A 19,896-nucleotide genomic window follows, 5' to 3' on the forward strand; every position below is an offset into this window, starting at 1 on the left:
CTTGTAGAGAAGCTTAACATAAGCGATGCGGAGTATCTGCTCCCAAGCTCAAATGCCCCTTAATGAATAGGAAACCGAAGAAAATAATAATAATAATAATAAAATTCTAATTTTTGTGGTAAACCTTAGCAAATGTGTTGTGCGCTTGTAAAATTTATCATGAATTCACATTCATGGAAGTCATGGCAAAGGTTTATGAAAAATGATTTATGATGTGAAAAGGAGGATTAGGACAGATGGATTATCATGTGGTCCAGACAGTATACGTTAGCAAAAAGAAAAGAAAATGAAGCAACATATGACTGGCTTAGCAGAATCACAAAGAGGGATTGTTTGATCAAATTTTCAAGGTAATACGTGCGTTGAACAATTCCATAAAAGCTTACAACGTTTTCACTATTTCTTCTTGAACCAGATGCAAAATATTTGCCTCATGTTTTAATTAAGTGGGAAAAGAGAGTGTCGTGTTACAGTGACACCCCTTATTACATCAAAGGTATTACTATCCTGGTATGAGCGTCCTTAGTTTCTTAGCCCCCACGGCCCTTTCTTGATGTTGTAGAGGAGTACTGTTGGTGGCGCACCCTTGTTGCGAAAGATGCGGGCATTGCTCTCATTCGAAATGGTTCATGAGGTGAGCCTGGTGAGTGAGACCATGGATTTTCCACTATTGATAAATTAGTTGATATGAATATTACTTTGGATGCATCTAAGTGTTTACTGGTAATGTGAATATTACATATATCTAAATTATTACTATTATGATGTTTATAATAAAGGCCCCCGAGTTTTAGCTTCGCCCCGGACCCCCAAATTCTCAGGACCGGCTCTGCCAGTGACCGGGGCGCGCTGGTGCTCTGCAAGATCTACAAGACGCCTCGCCCTCGCTTGGGACGATCGGGGTCGAACTCTTCATCGTCAAGGTCGGCACGCAAGAGGAAAGCAAGGGACAAGCGCTCTTCCCCGGCGCCTCCTGCGTCGAATCTGCCACCGGCCACATCGCAGTTTCGGTTTCTTCAGGAAGAATTGTTGATGCTCGTCGAGCAACATCAGCACTGGACTAGAGCTTCTTCATGAACGATTACGCCGGTTTCCCGCTGAGTTGATTGTGCCTCCCCGGCTGCTTCCGAGCAGATTTCCTCTGGTTCTTGCAGCTTCTTGTTGAACAGTGACCACGCTGCACAACCCTCCCGTGCTGATTGGGCGGCCTCCGAGCAGTACGACTAGACTTCCTCAGGTTCTCGCAGCTTCTCGTTGAACAAGGATCACGCTGGCGCAGCCCTTCTGAGCCCCGGTGCTGATTGGGTGGCGCCCGAGCAGTATGGCCAGATTTCTTATGGTTCTTGCACGAGACAGGGTGAACTTCCTTGAGAGCTTACCCATCACCGGATTCGAGCAAGAGGAGTCGATCTACTCGTCCGCCAGACCCCTCCACTACTCCGAAAACCTCCTCGGCAGCCTTGACTCCATTGCACGATAGCGGAACGATTGGGCCTCTCACTGTTGGTCATTACTCAAGGATTACGTCACGTACTGAGTTGACTGATGATTGTGTGGAATGTTTAGGTTTATTTCATTAGTTAACATTTGAATGTTTTGTTGTGTGTCCATTCTCACGTTTGGATGTTTGTTCGACCTATGTGTTGTGGTTTGCTGTGATGTAATCTTCAGAAGATGTTGTCTTTGAGCTCAAGAACTTGCAATCCTTTTGCCTAATATACTTTGTGTACTATGTTTTCAATACATAGCACTCCGTACTTCATTTTGTGGTTCCCAAATTTGCTAAGAGAGTGGGTGATGGCTGCACATCAATGACAATTTATGGCATTACACAGAGAAAAACTGAATCACGTGTATACACTCGTTCAGTTAAACTCCTTGGAGAGCTGGACGAGAGATCAATGAAACTGAACTTTCTATGTGCTTATACAGCCTGAAACTCTAGAGAAACAAAAACTCTCTAATAGTTTCCTGTGGTCAAAGTAATCCCCGCAGCAGATTAAGGAAGAAGCCACCACAACGACTTTGTGTCGGACACAAGTTTGCTCGGCCACCAATACATATTACAGTTGCATTCACAAAGAAATCGGTAGCCAGTTAACAAAAATTGGTCAAAAGATAATCGATGCAAGAAAGAACCGAAAGATAGTACTCATTCCCAACGGCCTTGTTGGATGTAGTACTCAGTCCCTACGGCCTTGTCGGATGTGTCAACTCAGAGCAGCGGAGCCGAGTGGACTTGTCAATTTGACACTGACACTACAGGGATATCTGCTGGTCGTGACTTATTACTCGTGCAGCGGTGCTGGATAGTCAGCTTGAGTTAACGAAGGATAATAACACACATCCTCTTGCCGTACTAATGGACCAAGGCATTAACATATTGGCTGATGGCCACCTGGACGTGCATGTACAAGTCTTCATTTGGATGCAAATACTCTAGTTTCCGATGCCTCCTATTTCGAATGGATTATCCTTAGGCTGCCTTGGTTTGTTACTCTCACCCTCCATGCCTTTGTCTCTTTTATAGACGAGTGTAGGTGCATGGTTCAACCTCTCAAGATGTACAAGCTTGAGTGTTTCACCAACCACCCAACATGCAAGACGTAGTACGCTGTAAAACTTTCTCATAACCTTGAAGTGCTAGTTGGCTTGCATGCATGCAGATGCTGTGAAACGATTCTTTGAATATATATATATATATATATATATATATATATATATATATATATATATATAGAGAGAGAGAGTTCTTTTACGGTGCATCCCATTGTTAGATTGGGAGCCAAAATGAAGCCGCCTCAGGGCGTCTGGTTCTGGGCTGTCGGATTAGCTGTCCAAAACGATCACGGCCGTCGGATCTTCGTCTGGATCGATCTTGGCCGTCGGATCGCGCTCTGGAGCGACCAAGGCCGTCGGATCGAACCGAGTATCAAAACAGGCTGCCACCGAGCCAAAATGAAGCCTCCTCAGGGCGTCTGGTTCTGGGCCGTCGGATTAGCTGTCCAAAACGATCACGGCCGTCGGATCTTCGTCTGGATCGATCTTGGCCGTCGGATCGCGCTCTGGAGTGACCAAGGCCGTCGGATCGAACCGAGTATCAAAACAGGCTGCCACCGCGTGTAATTTTCAGAGCCCCCAAAGGGCAAGGGTGGAATTTCACGTGTGTGGCCGTGCGTGGCGTGGTGTGGATGGCTGGGTTTCACGAGGGTTCCCGATTGGTTCAGAACCCTAGCCTCCACTCCCTCGCGCCCCTCTTCTTCGCCCTTGCAGCCGCCGCCGCGCTCTTGCCCCCGCCGTGCCGCCGCCGCGCTCCTGTTCTTGCCCGCCGCGCGGCCGCCGCTGGCCCTGCTCCCCATCCTCGGCCTCACCACCGGCGCAGGGCCAAAGGAGAAGGTAGAAGAAGACGCGCTCCACGGGGCCGGTGAAGATCGAGGGCACATCGAAGAAGGTGCTAGGCAGCGCGCCGCCGCCCTCCGCCGCGACGGCGAGCGTGTCGAGGACCCTGGTGGCCGTGGTCATCATCACGGACCTGCCGCTCGTGCCACCGCGTCCCCGTCGAGCTCGCGCGTCATGTCGCCGGGAGCAGAGGAAGCCGGCGCTGCTCTTCCCAGAGGAGCGCTCTTTCGTGTTGTTGACTGGAGGAGACCAGTCGGAGCGATGGGATAGGCCAAGCGGAGCGTGGCGTCGCCGCCGGCTAGCGCGTCAACGGGAGGAGCCTTGCAGGTGGCCACACTATATATTTCTCCTCATTTAGCCTGCTCTCTCCTTTAATTTAATCCCTAGACTTTCTCTTCTTTGTGCATGTTCATTTGTGTACGTGCCTAGAAGATGCCACCAACAGCAAGATCTGGGAGAAAGAGGAGGAGACAAAGAGGGAGATGGGGTCGGAAGAAGAGATGGTGAAAGTATCTGCTTGGGACTTCATGGCTAGGCCTGTTATTGCTAAGGTGAAATTGCTTAAGTAGTTGTATTTTGTGATTTGTGTACGCATTACTTCTGCAACGTAATTGTCTTGCAACTATGAAATGAATATTTTGCTGATCTTCAGTTGGCAGCCCGTCACACTGTTGCACACTGCTACATTTGTACTACCCCCAGCTGGTCCAAGTAGAGGAGATAAGGCGCGTATTTGGATGTACATGCCCACCACTCATTGTATCCAACCATTAGCATATGTATTTAGATTTAGCCTGCAAAAGCTTGAGTAAATTGTGATCTTGGAATTGTATCTATAAGTAAACATTGTTCACTGATTTATCATGTTTTGGATGTTCCTCTTCAGTCTTCAGGAGATGCTTGCACCTTGGTCAGGTGGAGAGGCTGCCGAGCAGCAACCAGGTGGTGGCTATTTTGTCTACTGCATCTGAGGCTAAGTCAATGCTGACACCGGGTACTGCATGTCCTTGCAATGAATAAGTAAATATGCTATAGATAGTAACATCCAGTTGGATCTCTACCAAGCTCTTAAAATGGGCTAGGCATTCAGGGCTTCATGCTTTGTTAATGCCAACATGTTTGGTAGAGTCGTCATTTTTGGCTAATTTTCTTTCTGCATATAATAGTGAGAGGTACATGCTTATTGAGCCTTTTCTTATGTTTGTTCAGGTTCAGGTCAGCCATGGATCTCTTCGTCCATAAATAAGAAAATGTTTGTCATTAGCCCTTCTCAAACTGTAGCTGTACAGATTTAATGTATTTCTACAACGGAAAGAACCATGAACCTGTAGATGTATTTTTCCTTTAGTCGTCTTTTGGTCTGAAAGCATGTTTTTATACCCATCGATTGATGAAACCATACATCTGGAGGTGTACTCTTTTCCATGGAAATGAAATCCTTCCCTTTTTAGCTTCAGGAATTAACTTTATTGTAACTTCCCTTTCACGAAAGAGGTATGCATTTTTTGGCTTAAGAAGCATGAGCTATATTTACATCTCTTTGTCGCCTGCTAGATGGTTTTGTCTAAACGAAAAGGTTACACACTACCAAATATTTTCCAGCTATCTCTTGAGTGATCTTGCTTGTCAGTAATGTTTACAGTTTACACTACCTAAATCCTAAGCTAAGGTTTATCAGTAATTAGATATACTTAGGTAAGTAGAGCTGTACAAGCCTAATAATAAAGGTTCATCAAATGGGGAACTTTTCATGTACATGATCACATTTTTTGTTGGCCTTCGTTTTTTATTTTCCTCCCCTGAACTGGGACAACGTAGCCTCTGTTCCCTTGATTGTGTGGCTTTGATCAGTTGGTGTAGATTCTATTGTTTGCTATCTCGAGCAATATCATAAAAATCCGATATTGTAGATTTGTAGACTAAAATAGTCGCTCATCCTCACTATTCGATTTTGGGCGTCCCTCTTAATGTTTCTCCAACTGGCTACGTAGTTGTGTTTTAGTTGATGCTGTAGAATTTCATTTTCTTGAATGTGGAAGGATACTGAAAGGGATACATTTCAGTTCTCATATTATTAGAATATATACCTGCTCCCTGTCTTTTTGGATATGTACTTCTGTTAGCTATGTGAGCTATGGCTGTCCTGTAACATGTACTTCTTGGGGGCAGTAGCACTACTCATCTGCATGTACAATGTTTATTTAAGATACAAGACAGAATGACTGCAGTCTTGGTTGATACCTGATCAAAATCACCTATTTAGCTTTACTGGAAATGTTCAGTTTCTTACCAGTTATCATTTGTTGTCAATATAAAAAAAGTTTGTTGCTAAGAGAAAACTCTTCCAATTGATGTTTGGGGAATGATGTGCATGGTATTTAACTTTATAGTGAGGTTCTATTTTACTTGCATTTGTCTTGCTATGTTACACCAGATGCTTAAAGTGCATTTGTTTTGACAACTAAAGAGTGGTGAGGATTCATCACCCTACTTCACTCGAGTTGCTTCAGCATCTGCCATCATCTTTTGTTGTTTATACTTTTGTAAAATCTATAGATTTCTCAGCGGAAAACTGATAGATTCAAAAGATGCATCAAAGATTTCTACTTCACTCTTTAGTGTTATTTATAGTTTTGTGTTTAACAACTTGACTACCTATCATCTCTCTCCTACGACAATTTAATGTGAACTTAATTACCACTAGATATGCGAATGTAATGTTTACATCTTATCAATATGTACATGCACGATTAGTTATTCAGGTGAACACTACTTTACCTTGTCGGCCTTAGATTGCAGTATTAGGCTCCTCCACTCATTGCTTTGCTTAGTTAAATTTGTGGGAGAAAACAAATATATATGTATGCATTTATTATGTTTAGTTTCTTTGACCTAATTTTATAGAGGAAAATCTTATTTTTCTGATAATTTGTTTCTTGTGCAGAAGAATCACAATGCTTACAAATATTGTTCTGAATATATGGATTTTTCGGTAAGCTCATCATTCATTCGGTTAAGCATACAACCTTCTGTTTCATCTACAGAACAGAAGAGGTAAGCCTACTTTTGAGGCTGAGTCGACAATGCTTCCTTTTGTATCGGCGTTCACAAGATGACAATGTCATGAAATTAAATACCCCCTTTACAAGCTGTAAGGAAACCCCACTTTTTTATAAAAATGAAGGAGTAGAAAATGTAGTTGCACGGTTAGGTAATTTACTGGTGAGCCTACAGATCCGGAATGTTGAGAAGCACAATTGTGTGTGCCTAATATTATTATATTTCTTTTGCAACAGTTTGCCCCCCAGCACTTCGAATAGCTTACAGTCACGTGAATATGCAACCTCATATCAAAAGAAATGATATTCACCTCTACTTTCATGGCAAAATGTATAGGGGAAGTTAAAGGTTTATTTAATATCGGTGCAGTTGTGCAAACATTGCAGGACAAGGACTAAAATTTATGTACAATATTCATTTAGAATTGGTTTTTAAATTGGCAAGATGGTAAGAGAAACTTGAATATGAGGTCAGTGGGAATGAAAGTTTGTCTTAAAAATGAGGTCTATAAGAAGCAATTAAAAATCTTATTCATCACCAATAATGATGTTGTCTCTAGCTTTATATAAATAAATAGTTGGTGCTTGTTAGGTCTTAAATATATGTCAACTCAAGACCTATATGTCTTTTATACCAGACAACATGACTAATTCCTAATTGTTCCCCCTCAAACTCTGTTTGTAGCCTGCCTACTGTTTGTTACAGCCGAACAGGAGCATGTTTCATATCATGACCCATGATCAACAGCGGGTGCTGCCTCTGCTTCTTAAGGCTTGACTTCGCTCTATGGAAGGTAATAAACGTCCCATTTCCCTATTTCCAGCACGTAGATTATTCTGTGTCTGCTCTCTGAAGAGATGATTTAGATGTTTAGTTCAGTACTGGGTTAGTTGGTTCTAAGTGAACTTAGGGTGCGAAAGATGGGGATCCATGTATGGTGGGATAACCCTTGGGGCGTGGGCAGGCCGGGATGTCGTGCGATGAATGTACACTATCCGGCAATTCTTTTGACATTCTCTTTATACTGCTGAGATCTTGCTGGCACTGAAAATCTATAATATAGTTGCAGTGTCATCCCAATTATCTTCTTGCCATATTAGTAGCTTAGAAAATAAATCCCTCCTCTGTTTTTTACCCTTTCCTCACTGTAATTTGTATATACATAAACAATATGCAAGTTGAGTATATATATGGCATGACCAAGTTTTCGGGAGACAGCTGGTTTTACTATTCGTGCTGAATTCTGTCTTTGGTACCTCCAGTTTCAGTGCAATACTTTTGGGTCTGTACTTCCTGGTTAAAGTTGGTTGATGGACAACCAATTAAATCCAATCAACTATCTCCAGCACTAAATACTGACGTACTGAGCCAACGACCTATTGGTCCAGTGTGTGTTGCATTTTCTACTTGCACTTGTAACCTAGTGTGATGTTTTGGAAGGTATCATATTGGTGATAGTCTGCAAGCCATTGTTCTTGTCATGTAATCTCAGATTTTACGGGTGTCATCATGCAGGTCGATTAGAACAATGTGTAATTATTTATGCCAGATGTGTATCCTCAAGGATTTTGCTTGGTAACTTAGTGTGTATCAAAGGATTCTGAAAAAAATAAGGTGAGTTGTTATCGGACATTGGACCCATCCTCATAGAACCATCAATAGAATGAGTGAAGCGCCTCTCATTTAGAGAAGAAAGAAATGTGAAGAATGGGGCTATTCATTGATGCTCAAGTCCTCGAAGAAATTACATGAAGGCGGTGAGTGACCTGGTCTTGACTAAACAACCTTTTTTTCAGTGGTGCATGATTTTCTGAAGTTTCTTTGCTTGGAGAAGAGTATGTCTATGTTAGACCTTATAGAAGCATGCATTTCCCCCTATGCCCGCTGCGAGATTCATTATGCACACACTATTAACTGTAAGATTTAATTTATATTTAAAGATGAGCTTATATAAGGTTCTACATTCCAATCGCCCATGTGGGAGAGGCTGTATGGTCAAGAAAGGATGGGTTGGTTCATTTGGTAATATATTTCTCAACAAAAGCACAAATTGCACATATTTCTCAACCAGCAAGTTTTTTTCTTTATCGGACCAGTTTCTTTTCTTACTGGGAAGCATGACTCCATTGTGTCAAATCGTATCATATGGTTGGGTTGTTGGGTAAGCAATTCTTTATTGGGGTGTGATACCATTGGTGCAGCTATTGATTGTTCTGTGTTCCCTCATGTATTTTCAATTGTCACTAAGATTAAATTTCTGATATGTGTTATGTTTCTCTTTAGTTTGAAGTAGGAGTATCCTTTCGAATAATATTGTTACAACAATGAAAAACAATCTGCAGACTCACTTGCAAAGGTGGAAATGGAGAGAAAGTTGTTGATGCTCAAATCACGCAATGAAGTATGGAGCAAGAAGAGACAAATCTGGAAACAATTAACTTCCCATTTTTGTGTGGCCTATTCTTAGGTTGTATCGGTTGTGGCATTGACACTCGGTTTTTTTCTATTACTCCTGATGTTGGCCATTTGATGAATAATTGATGAATGCTCAATTGTTTGGAGTTGAATTTAAGAATATACCAGCAATACAAGAAAGTTTTTTTTGACGGTGTATATGTTTCATTTCTTATTTTTCTGAGAAATAAAACATCATTAATTTTTTAGGCGGCAGATCACCATTAATTTTGACCTCTCATACATTGATATAAACTTACTATAGGTGGATGATTCATCCTAAGCAATCATTAAATGCTTTGTTCAAACGTCGAGACTAAACGTTGATCCAGGCACCGCGCGTCAAAACATTTATAATTTATCACCGTCACCGGCTCACCGCCACACACACCCCTATCGTCCTTTTAAGTCGTCCACCATCCCACACCCTCTCTTCAACCTTCTCATGTCGGTGCAGCCATGCACTTCCCGCAAAGAGAGAAAGTTCTTGGAAAGGGCGTCACACTATTCCGAGTGGGTCAAGAACAACACGTGACCAAGTTCTTGGAAAGGGCGTCACACTATTCCGAGTGGGTCAAGAACAACACGTGACCGGATTGGATATGACTATCCCCGGCAGCGGTGCTGCCGGGTGCGGCAAGCCGCACTTCCTAGCTAGTCTATTGGGGTCGGTCATTTATGTGGTTGGAGGGCCCAGATGAGCCAATACCACAACATATTTTCAGTAATATATTGATTAGTTAAGGGCATTTTAGGTACACTATTTATCTGTCTATCAATCACCTAGGCAGGTTCACGCATGCAGGTTTCCTCCCGCCATGACCAAGCACTCCTGTCAGCATGCAAGCGCCCTTTTGTAACGAGTAGCAGTCATGTGGCCAGCAGTCGTCGAGCTTGACGTGCGGCCTCTCTGCTCGTCGGGCACGGCAAGCTCCCCCTGGTAGCCTCTGCTTGCCGCGTTCTCGTTCGATTTAGCATGAAGTGTGTAGTTGGTCAAGTCGATTACTTTGTATTGTGCTTCATAAAACTACAATCACTCAGGAAACAAAATATGTGTTATATTCCACTTTTTGAACGGGCAACTATTTGCATTTTTTCGAAAAGAAGGATTATCTCCTGCCTCTGCATCCAAAAATGCACACATCCATTTCATTAAACTAGGTACCAACCAAGTACGTAGTTCAAACCAGTTCACAAGCATAGCAAATGAAATGAATAACATGCATGCCACAACCGGCGAAAATACTTCAAGATGATTAAACACATATTCTATTATCGGACCACCATTCAAACCGGTTATACTTATTTCGTGCTACCGTCTCCCAGCATGGCATCCATAGGCCATATATGCTCCGTGACTTCCGAATGATTGAGGAACGACTACATACGGAACCATCCAGACGCGATGTTGTGTGTTAAATATAGCGTCATTCCAACAGTTCCATGCAGCCCAAAGTAATGCACATACTTCAACTCAAATATGATGGTCTTAAGCTCTACCCTGTTTAACCAAGTCCAAATTAAACAGAAGATGCTATTAGGAGGACACATGTATTATACGCCACAATAACTTGGCTAGTGGACATTTGAGAAATAGATGTTGGATTGATTCGTCCAGATCACAAAACAACATCATTTACTATCCTCCCATCTACGCTTTGGCAAGTTGTCCTTAGTCATGATCACTCTCTTGTGCACAAACTGCATAAAGACCTTTAATTTTTAAGGCACATTAATATTCCAAATACGATTCGACCACATAGATTTAACTGAGAAAACTCCTGACACCGAAAGCTTCCAGTCCAGGGTATCTGGTGCATCAGAAAGGTTAACCTCCAGCAATATACGCACAAGATGTAGCCATCTATCCCACCGTTCTCCCACCAGTACCCGCCTGAAATGAATATTTATAGGAACCGAACCTAGTATTGTACTGACAAATACGTCTTTACATTGTACAATACTATAAGGAGTTGGAAATTGTAGGGCTAACAGTGTCTCTCTAGCCAGGTACCTTCCAGAATCTAGTAGTGTTTCCATTCCCTAATAAGAATTTCCTCATATTGAAGAAGGCGATCTTTGTCCTCATTAGACCTTCCAAAAAAGGAGAGTCGTTCGGCTGCGCCATGACCTGTGCCAAGGTTTTGGACTGTAAATAATTGTTACACAATAACTGTATCCACACACCATCCCCCTCGATAGACAGCCTATATAACCATTTATTAGCAGACACCTATTCTATACTTCAAGGTATTTGATACCTAAACCTATTTGGTCTTTCGGCCTACAAATAATATCCCACTTGCTAGTATGTACCTTGATTTATGCTCGTAAGTTTGCCAAAAGAACGCGATCGATAGATGTCCAACCTTTTTCGTACCCCCATGGTCACTTCAAAGAAGGATATAAGAGCATCTCCAGCCGCGCCCCCAATAGGCTCTCCCCAGGCGTTTTTGCCGCGCCGGCGTCGAAAAAACGGCCCAGTTGCCCCCCAGAAGCCCGTTTTTCGCCGGCTCGGGCCGAATCTGGTGCCGGCGGACCCAGGCAGAACCCGGCGCCCTGGGGGGCGCCTGGGGCGCCGGCACAAGCGAAAAGGCACGCGTGAGTCCGCCCTGTCGGCGAGTCGAGCGCCTCTTCCCGCCGTTTCTCCCCGCTTTTCCCCCAGTTCCCTCCCATTTTCTCCTTTCCTCCCGCCATTCTCTCTCCCGCTCGCCTCCCAGCCGGCCACCATGGCACCGAAGAAGTACGTCGTCCCCCGCGCTGCGGCAACCGCGACCGCCTCCGTCGCCCAGCCGAAGCAGAGGAAGCCGAGGGCGCCGCCGTCCAAGCCGCCGGGCATGACGCCGATTGGAGGGTAGAAGTACAGCGACGGGAGGCCGTCACCGCCGACCGGCAGAACAGGGCCCTCGCCAAGAAGGCCCGTGACAACGCGGCACGCGCGGCTGCGGGTGCCGCTGCCGCTTCCACGGACCAGGCCGAGGCCGAGGCGGCACGCGCGGGGATGATGAATCCCCCCGGCAACCACACGCCGTACGCGCCCTGGGGCCAGCAAGGTGTCGGGTCTCCTACGCCGCAGCCATGGGGATCGCCGGGCTACGCCAGAGTGCTTCGCCGACCACCGCTCGCGTGCAGGAATCCATCCAGCACTAGCTCGCCGACGCACAGGCCCGGGCCGTCCTTCGTGAAGAGAAGACCGAGGCGCGGTGGTCGGCGTTGATGTCGACAAGTGCCGTCAAGCTCGACCTACTCCGGACCAACGTCGCCGCGAAGAAGAGGAACACCGACCTGGCTTTCCTGCTGGGCGGGGCGGACATGCTCCAGAGCACCGACGAGGCGGTCAAGGCGTGGTACAGGGCGCATGTCAGCCTCATCCTGGACCAGCTTCCCTCGACGCCGCCGCCCACGCCCACGCCCACGACGACGCCACCCACGCCCACGCGCACGCCGACGCCGCCAACAAGCCCGACCGATGATGCCGCCGAGACTGCCCGCAGCGCAGAAGCCACGCCGCCAAGCACAGAGACCCCGTCAAGCCCGCGCACGCCGACTCCGCCGACGCCGGAGGCCGAACCCGCCGTCTGATGCGCGTTTCTGTTCTGATTTTTGTACGCCGAACTTTTCATCGATCGCCGATCACCGCTTGATCGCCGGATTGTGGCATTTATTTTTGGGCGCGGGAATGAACTACGTTTGAATTTGCCAAGGCTGGGGGGGGGGCGCCTGGGGCCATGGCTGGGAGCTAGGCCGCCCCCAGGGGCCGAACTAGCGCCGGCTCGCCCCCAGGGCGCAGTTTTTCGGCGCCCTGGGGGGCCGAACGGCTGGAGATGCTCGAAGAAACATGGGCATGCTTTGTAAGCACAAAAATTATTAGAATTAGCCGACGCCCATAAAACTTAAGCTTGCCTTCCAACAACTTAGATTTTTCTCAAATCGACCTTCAATGCACTTCCATTCCTTGTTGGTTAACTTACGGTGATGAATTGGGATTCCTAGGTAACTAAATGTAGGGATCCCAACTCACACCAGAACAACTGTCTAGAATTTTTCTATTCCTCTTTGGCGCGCCCAAAGCAGAACAGTTCACTCCCATTGAAATTTATTTTCAAACCGCCAGTTCTTCAAAAATACATAGAATCATTTTTATATTTCTAGCTTTTGCATATCATGTTCTAGAGTATTTAACCAAAAACTACCACATTTCACGGACATGTGACAGAAAACTACCACTTTACGTTTTTGTGCGGAAAACTACCACTATTTGTCTAATCTTTGACTAAAAACTACCATGTCGCGAAAGTGCCCGATTCGCCTCTTATAAACGCCTTTCTGACAGGTGGGACCCACACGTCATCACCAACCTTCTTCTTCCTCCCCTCCTCTCTCTCTTTGGCATTTCAACAAACACCTCTTGCGCATGGGACGGAAGCAGGGGAGCTCCTAGACACCACTCCCCCTGAGCTCGCTCGCATGCCGCAGCCGGGTAACACCACCACCGGGCACCATGGTCGCCTTCTTCACTCCCCGGCGTTGGTTGCGGACTGGAGATGGCAACGGCGTCGGCGCGGCGGGCGGCGTCGTGGCGGTGGAGGTGAGGCAGGGGCAGGCACGCGGGCCACGCGCCGCTGCCGCGCTCGCCGGCACTGGACCGAGGGCGGCATGCTCCGCGACGTGCCCGTCGGCGGCGGCCGCAAGAACAGGCGCAGCGGCGGTGGCAAGGGCGGCGCCAAGGCCCCCTCCCCCGTCACCACGGAGGTGTCTACTGCAGCTACCCAGGGCAGCGGTGCAGGCGCGCCGGCCGGCGCCGTTGACGGGTTCATCCCGGCCGACTTCCTGAGCCGGTGTCTACTGTCGCGCCGCCGCCAGGACAGGCTGCTGCTAGGACGGCGCCGGAGCCGAGGTCTTTCGCGCGGAGGAGGAGGTCTTGGGCACGGCGGCAGCGGCGGGCGCTGCAAGCGACGGGCACGGCGAGCGGCGGTGCGGTGCGCGGCGGAACGGGCGAGCAGCAGCGGGTACAAACAGCGTTGACTAACGATGCCATCACTTACATGTGGGCCAGGCCTGTCATAAGTGCGTTTAAAATGGACGAAGGCGCCGATTTACAGACATGGTAGTTTTTAGTCAAAGATTAGACAAATAGTGGTAGTTTTCCGCACAAAAACGTAAAGTGGTAGTTTTCTGTCACATGTCCGTGAAATGTGGTAGTTTTTGGTTAAATACTCCATGTTCCATGAAAATAATTGTGTCATCCGCATATTCTAGTATGGACACCCCACCATCCACGAGATGAGGAATGAGCCCACCTACCTTCCCGTCCTCTTTGGCTCTACCAATGAGGACCGCCAACATATCAGCAACGACTTTAAATAGGATAGGAGACATCGGATCCCCTGCCATAGTCCCTTTTGCGTCTCGAAATAATGACCTATGTCGTTATTAACCTTGATCCCCATGTTGCCTGCTTGTACAAAGGATTCGACCTGCTTCCTCCAGGCAACATCAAAACCCTCTATATGTAAGCTTCGCTACAAGAATGGCCACTTAACTTTATCACAAGCCTTCTCGAAATCCACTTTGAAGACAACTCCATCAAGTTTCTTCGAGTGAATTTCATGTAGGGTTTCATGCAAAACGACTACCCCCTATAGAATATGTCGTCCAGGCGTGAAAGCAGTCTGAGTCGGCTAAACCACATTATGCACAATATGTGTGAGGAGATTCACACCAACTTTAGAAAAATCTTAAAACTCACATTAAGCAGACACATCGCTCTGAACTGCTCAATGCGAACCACCTCCTTCTTCTTTGGAAACAACGTAATCGTTCCAAAGTTAAGTTTAAACAATTAGAGGTGGCCATTAAACAAATCATGGAACATAGGCATCAGGTCCCCTTTAATAATACCCCAACATCTCTTATAAAATTCTGCAGGAAACCCATCCGGGCCAGGTGCCTTATTATTCTTCATTTGTGCAGTTGCCTCGAATGCCTCCTTTTCTGAGAAAGGAGTTGTTATCACCTCATTCTCATCGCCCCCAGATGAGATATATTGTTAACCACATTCTCGTCTAGAGAGGCAAAATTCTCCACCGGTGCCCCAGAGAGCTTTTTATAAAAATTTGAGATATACAATTATAGGTTCACGTGCCCTATAATCATACCCTCATCCTGCTCAAGTTGGATACTTTTATTTTTCCTATGTTTTCCATTCGCAGTCATATGGAAAACTGGGTATTATTTTCCCTTTGAACCGCCCATCGAATTTTAGCTCTGCTTGCCCATTACATCTCTTCTTTTTTAAGCAGCTTTTCTAGCTTCTCCTCAGCCTCTCGTTTGGCCACACTGTTAGTTAATTACATCGAGCGTATATACTGACCTCGGCTTTTAGATTTAGATCATTAATGAGATTAAGATGCTAAATCAATAGATAAATATTTCTTTAAACAATACAACAAAGATGTGTGAACAAGTACCATCTTGGGTTAACTCATCAAAGATTGGCATGATTTCTCTGTCTTCTAATGGCTCTGCTGAACAGTTGCAGCAAACTTCCAAGAATTGATGCAGCTACCCTTCTGACCATAAATGGTCCTTGGTTCAGTGCTACAAGGATATACTATATGAAAAAGACCATAGGATGACACTCGAGCGGTAAACCACTCACCAACCCGCTATCCTCTGAAAAGTGTGAAGACTGTTTGAACAAACATACATAAAGATACTACAAAAGAAGAGATAAAGTGCACAACCAATAGAATGTTTCACTATTTACAAATGTCTTAATTTTACTACCAGAAAGAAAATAATCAATGATGTCATTTTCTTTCATTGACCCAATGTCACACAATGACTCAATGGCTTTGTCACAGAGACGGGTTTCTTCGACCACCAACACACAGTACAATTGTATTTTGAAAGAAATGGGTAGCCAGTTAACAAACACTGGATCAAGATAGCATTTGCAAGAACTCAGGTATAATTACTCCATCCAAACAACTGAGTGCATCCAGAAGCCGAAAGATATCTTATTGTTCCTACAACCTAGTTATATGCATCAATTCTGAGTAGGGTAGCCGAGTGAACTTCTACATTTGCTACTACCACTACTAGGATGAAGGGCATATCACAGCTGATTGCGAGTGATGACCTGTGCTGCGGTAGCTGCTAGCTCAACTAAGTTACTGATGGATAAAAATAAACTTCGTCTTGTTTTACCAAGACACTAAGGGCTCCGGGCGACGGCTTCGACGCAAGGCGCTGAACGGCGCGCGAGGCGAACTACAACTCAGCAGCGATCTTCATACAACGGCCGAAGGCTAGAGCGATCTGTGCAGGGACATGCAGCGGCAGGCGATCTGTGCACAGGGACATGCATAGATCAATGGCTAGAGCAATCTGGGAGTTCTGAACTGGGCAGCCTGGTGATGCCTTGGCACAGCGCGACCAAGTCGAGTCGTGGCATGCGTGTGTCTCCTGACGTGAGTCCGTGCTCACATTCGTTGCGTGGAGGAGCTGAATGCACGAAGGCGTGCGATCTGTTGGAGCCAGCCGAGTCATGCGTGCGGCCGGAGCAGTTGGTTGCCCACGTCCTGAGGATGACCATGCATGTAGCTAGCAGGTTGTGTGTGCATGGCTTAGTTAGTTGGCTCAGCGGCCGGATGATTCGTGCGTGTGTGCGTGAGTTAGTGGGGTGTGTGTGGCCGCTGGCCTGTGTGTGCAGCTGGCTATAAAAGCCCCGTGTGTACTGTTTGTAGAAGGTGCCGGTGTGTGTAGCCGTGCTCCGGTGTGTTGCCGAGCGGCGGGGTGTGCCGAGCCAAGTGTGAGGGCCCTAGAAGATGTAGTCTCCGTCGGAACCGTGATGTGTGTCCGGTCAATGTGAGAGTTCTTCCGGGTTGTGCCGCGTGGATGCGTGTGTACCTCATGTGTGTGTTCAAGTCGTAGATAGAAATAAAGCCAAGATACAGGCGTTGGTGCGCCGCGGCGTTCGTCGCCGGAAAAATCATGGTGTCTCCTTCGTCTACCTTCGTCCGGCGTTTGTGGCGCCGAAAGGCTGCCCAGCGTGTGTCGCCGGGGAGGATTGGTCCGGGGTTTGTCCCAACAATGGCCTGGGTGGAGATGACCATTCATTCTCCTCCAGCAGCCTGCGGTCAAGATCGTGCGGGTTCGGAGCGAAGCTTCCTCCGGCTACTCCAGCTGTCCCGTACGTTGAGCACGGCAGCGTCGGTGATAAGGGTCATCTGCCTTCTTTGGTGCACTGTGTCCCAAGCAGGAAGCGACCCAAGACGCTCGCCGCTATTCCCGTCGGCAGATCACAAGGCCGAAGGAGGTTGGTGGCGGCGCCAGGTGGTTCGTCCGATCGATGCGTGGGGGCAATTTTCGTCTTGACCGCCAATCGATGCGAGGGGGCAATTTTCGTCTTGACCATGGCGGCACCGTCCGGCCACTCGAGGGACGGATTGCAGTGGCCATTCAAGGGTCTTCATGATAGTTTTTTCTTAAGATCGAATGGCTCCTGCCAGCAGCTCGCACTCGCGAGGCTTTGTGATGTAACCAGAAGGCTCCATTGTGAGTTTCGGTGGTTCTCAATCCGGTCAGTTTGCATTCAGCGGTGAGATAAATTTTATGGACGACGGCTTGACGCAGAGGAGATGGTTGCGCAGCGGCAGTCACACCGGCACGTAAAGACTATGCCTCACTTGTAGCTGATGGGATCGTGGAAAGTGGTGGCGACAACATGATGACTTCGATTTGGTGGTGCTTATCGAGTACCCGGTCTCGAGTTCCGGGGTGAAAACCCTAGGTCCGGCATGAATTGGTTATACCTGGCGATGGCAATGTTTTTGCATCGTTACCTTGATGAAGCATTGCTCGAATGTGCTCGGACTTGTTTTTCAGGGTGAAAACCTAGATTCTGGTCTTTGTTGGTCGGGTCCAGTGACGACGACGTTTAAGCGTCGTTTCCTTTCTGAAGGCGTTGTTGTTGAAAAAACTTTCTCGTTGCATTTGTTCTGTCAAGAGATGGTTGGTGCGGATATGATCGTTGATGTAGTTTATCGACCGTTGTTTTGATCGTTTCAGAGTTTTTTCTCTTTCTTTTCCCTTGCTTAGGCATAGCTTGAGTCTTGTATGACTTTGCTCTTTGTTGGCGTTTTTTGTGTGTGTATGTGTGTTGGTGTTGGCTGTGTGCATCCTGATTATGCAGAGGCCGGGTGTGTGCTCAATGTGTTTGTATCCCCTTGATGCTTCATTTTGAGTGAATAAAATCCACCCTATGTTAAAAAATGATCATCTAGATGTCCACGAGGTTCCATTTCTCTGCTCGAACTCCAGATCCCGATGCCTCCCATTTTGAACGGATCATGCTTAAGCCGCCTTTGTTTGTCACTCACACCCTCCATGCCTCCCACCACGCTCGATAATGTTATTTTATAGACAAGTGTAGGTGCACGGTTCGACCTCTGAATATGTACAAGCTTGAGTCTTTCGCCAACCATCCGAAATGCAAGATGTAGTTAGCTTTGAAGAGCTAGTTGGCTTGCATGCAGAGATGCCTTGGATTTTTTATTTCAGAAAATGCACCCAAATGGTATTTTATATCTGATAATTATCAGTGAAAATAGTAACCATCACATGGATTCTTTGAATATACCCAAGCCTTTATTTCAGGCAAGGTTTTCGCTTCAAGATTCATCCACTTGGTGAAAATGACCCATGATGAATTGTGGATGTGGCACGTGCTATTATTTTGGGAGGTCAGCGGGTAGAAATCGGCCGTGACTACAGGCTTTCCGTGAAAATTTTGTTAACGTGGTTTGTATTCCCGTGTGTGCGCTTTGTGCCCTTAGCTATTTTCTGGGTTTGTGTGGGCCATCTCTTCCACGTTGACCTGACTGCATGATCTCTCTTGCGTGGATGACTACATGTATGGGCTGACATCAGGTGGGCTTCGCTGTCGCTGCGCCGTGATTGCTCCCTCGCTTGTGCATCTCGCCAGGGTCCACGTTGCGATCGATGCTTTGAACGGTGCCGCTTTGTTCGTTCGTCTAGAAACGATGCGGCTGGCTCTTTCGTGTTCCTTCTCGTTTTCTCCTCTTGTCTTTTCGTGAGTTATAAATAGGCTTTGCCTCCTGTGATCTCCTAGTGTTACGTGGGCTTTGTTTCTTCTCTTCCATCTACATTGATTGAATTACATGGTTCATTCTTCTTCTACCTGTAATGGTCCGTGGCGTCCAGGCCAGCCTCTTCGGGGGCGTGGGGCTATGGTTGGTCGCCGTGCTGCTGCCGGAGCAGTCCCCGCCGTCCAGGTCGGCCTCCTGCTATACGTGGTGCTGTTATTGGGCGTCGTGGTGGCCGCGGTGTTGTGCTGGGCCGTTCTGCATTCATGGCGGATGTCGTCGCCGCCTTCGTTGCTGGGATCGATGCCCTCGGCCATCGAGGAGAACTGTTGCGACTACTGCGGTTTCTCTCATGGCGGTTTCCGAGATGGTGATCCTGTCCTTGCACCGGCGGAGGCCGTAGCCCGAGAGGGACGACCGGAGAGACCCGGCCTTAGAGCGAACTACCACGAGCTCCTTTGAGTTTGCCCAATATTGTATGAGCGCCACGCCGGGAATCTGAGGTGGGTGCTTCCTCTTCCTCCCCAGATCGAGCGCTACGCGGCAAGCATCACACCACGCTACGCACTGAGGGGCGCCGTGCTGTTGCTGTCTGCGGCCTGGCTCACTGTGCGGTTTGGCCGTCACCATCCGGTAGTTACATGGAGGGGTGCGCGGGGCCGAAGATGAGGCAGATGAACTGCTGCTGCTCACATTATCAGGCCGCATGGAAGTTCCCTTGCACGAAAACGAGCTGTTGCTGCTCTCTCCTTCTCGGATTGCCGGCCTCGCCCCAGGTGCACTCTCGCTTACTTACTAATCGGTATGTTCGTCGATTGCAGCTTCGACGTCACCAGCTACGTCGCCGGGTTTGATACCCGGACTGGTCTTG

At 47.1% G+C, this 19,896-nt stretch overlaps 1 long non-coding RNA gene across 11 annotated transcripts; it reads left to right on the forward strand.

Moving 5' to 3' along the window:
• The first annotated feature begins 3,202 nt into the window (after positions 1-3,202).
• LOC123182533 (uncharacterized) lies at positions 3,203-9,072 on the forward strand. Of its 11 annotated transcripts, none has more exons than XR_006492192.1 (8): positions 3,203-3,726; positions 3,829-3,950; positions 4,052-4,138; positions 4,286-4,393; positions 4,609-6,453; positions 7,144-7,252; positions 7,975-8,216; positions 8,802-9,072. It is a non-coding gene; the product is annotated as an uncharacterized lncRNA (long non-coding RNA). The 11 variants fall into 11 exon arrangements; XR_006492194.1 differs by having other exon boundaries at positions 3,832-3,950; XR_006492191.1 differs by having other exon boundaries at positions 3,205-3,950; positions 4,609-4,651; positions 6,344-6,453.
• The last annotated feature ends 10,824 nt before the right edge of the window (positions 9,073-19,896 follow it).

Source organism: Triticum aestivum, chromosome 1D (genome assembly GCF_018294505.1).
Source record: "Triticum aestivum cultivar Chinese Spring chromosome 1D, IWGSC CS RefSeq v2.1, whole genome shotgun sequence".
Lineage (NCBI taxonomy): Eukaryota > Viridiplantae > Streptophyta > Magnoliopsida > Poales > Poaceae > Triticum > Triticum aestivum.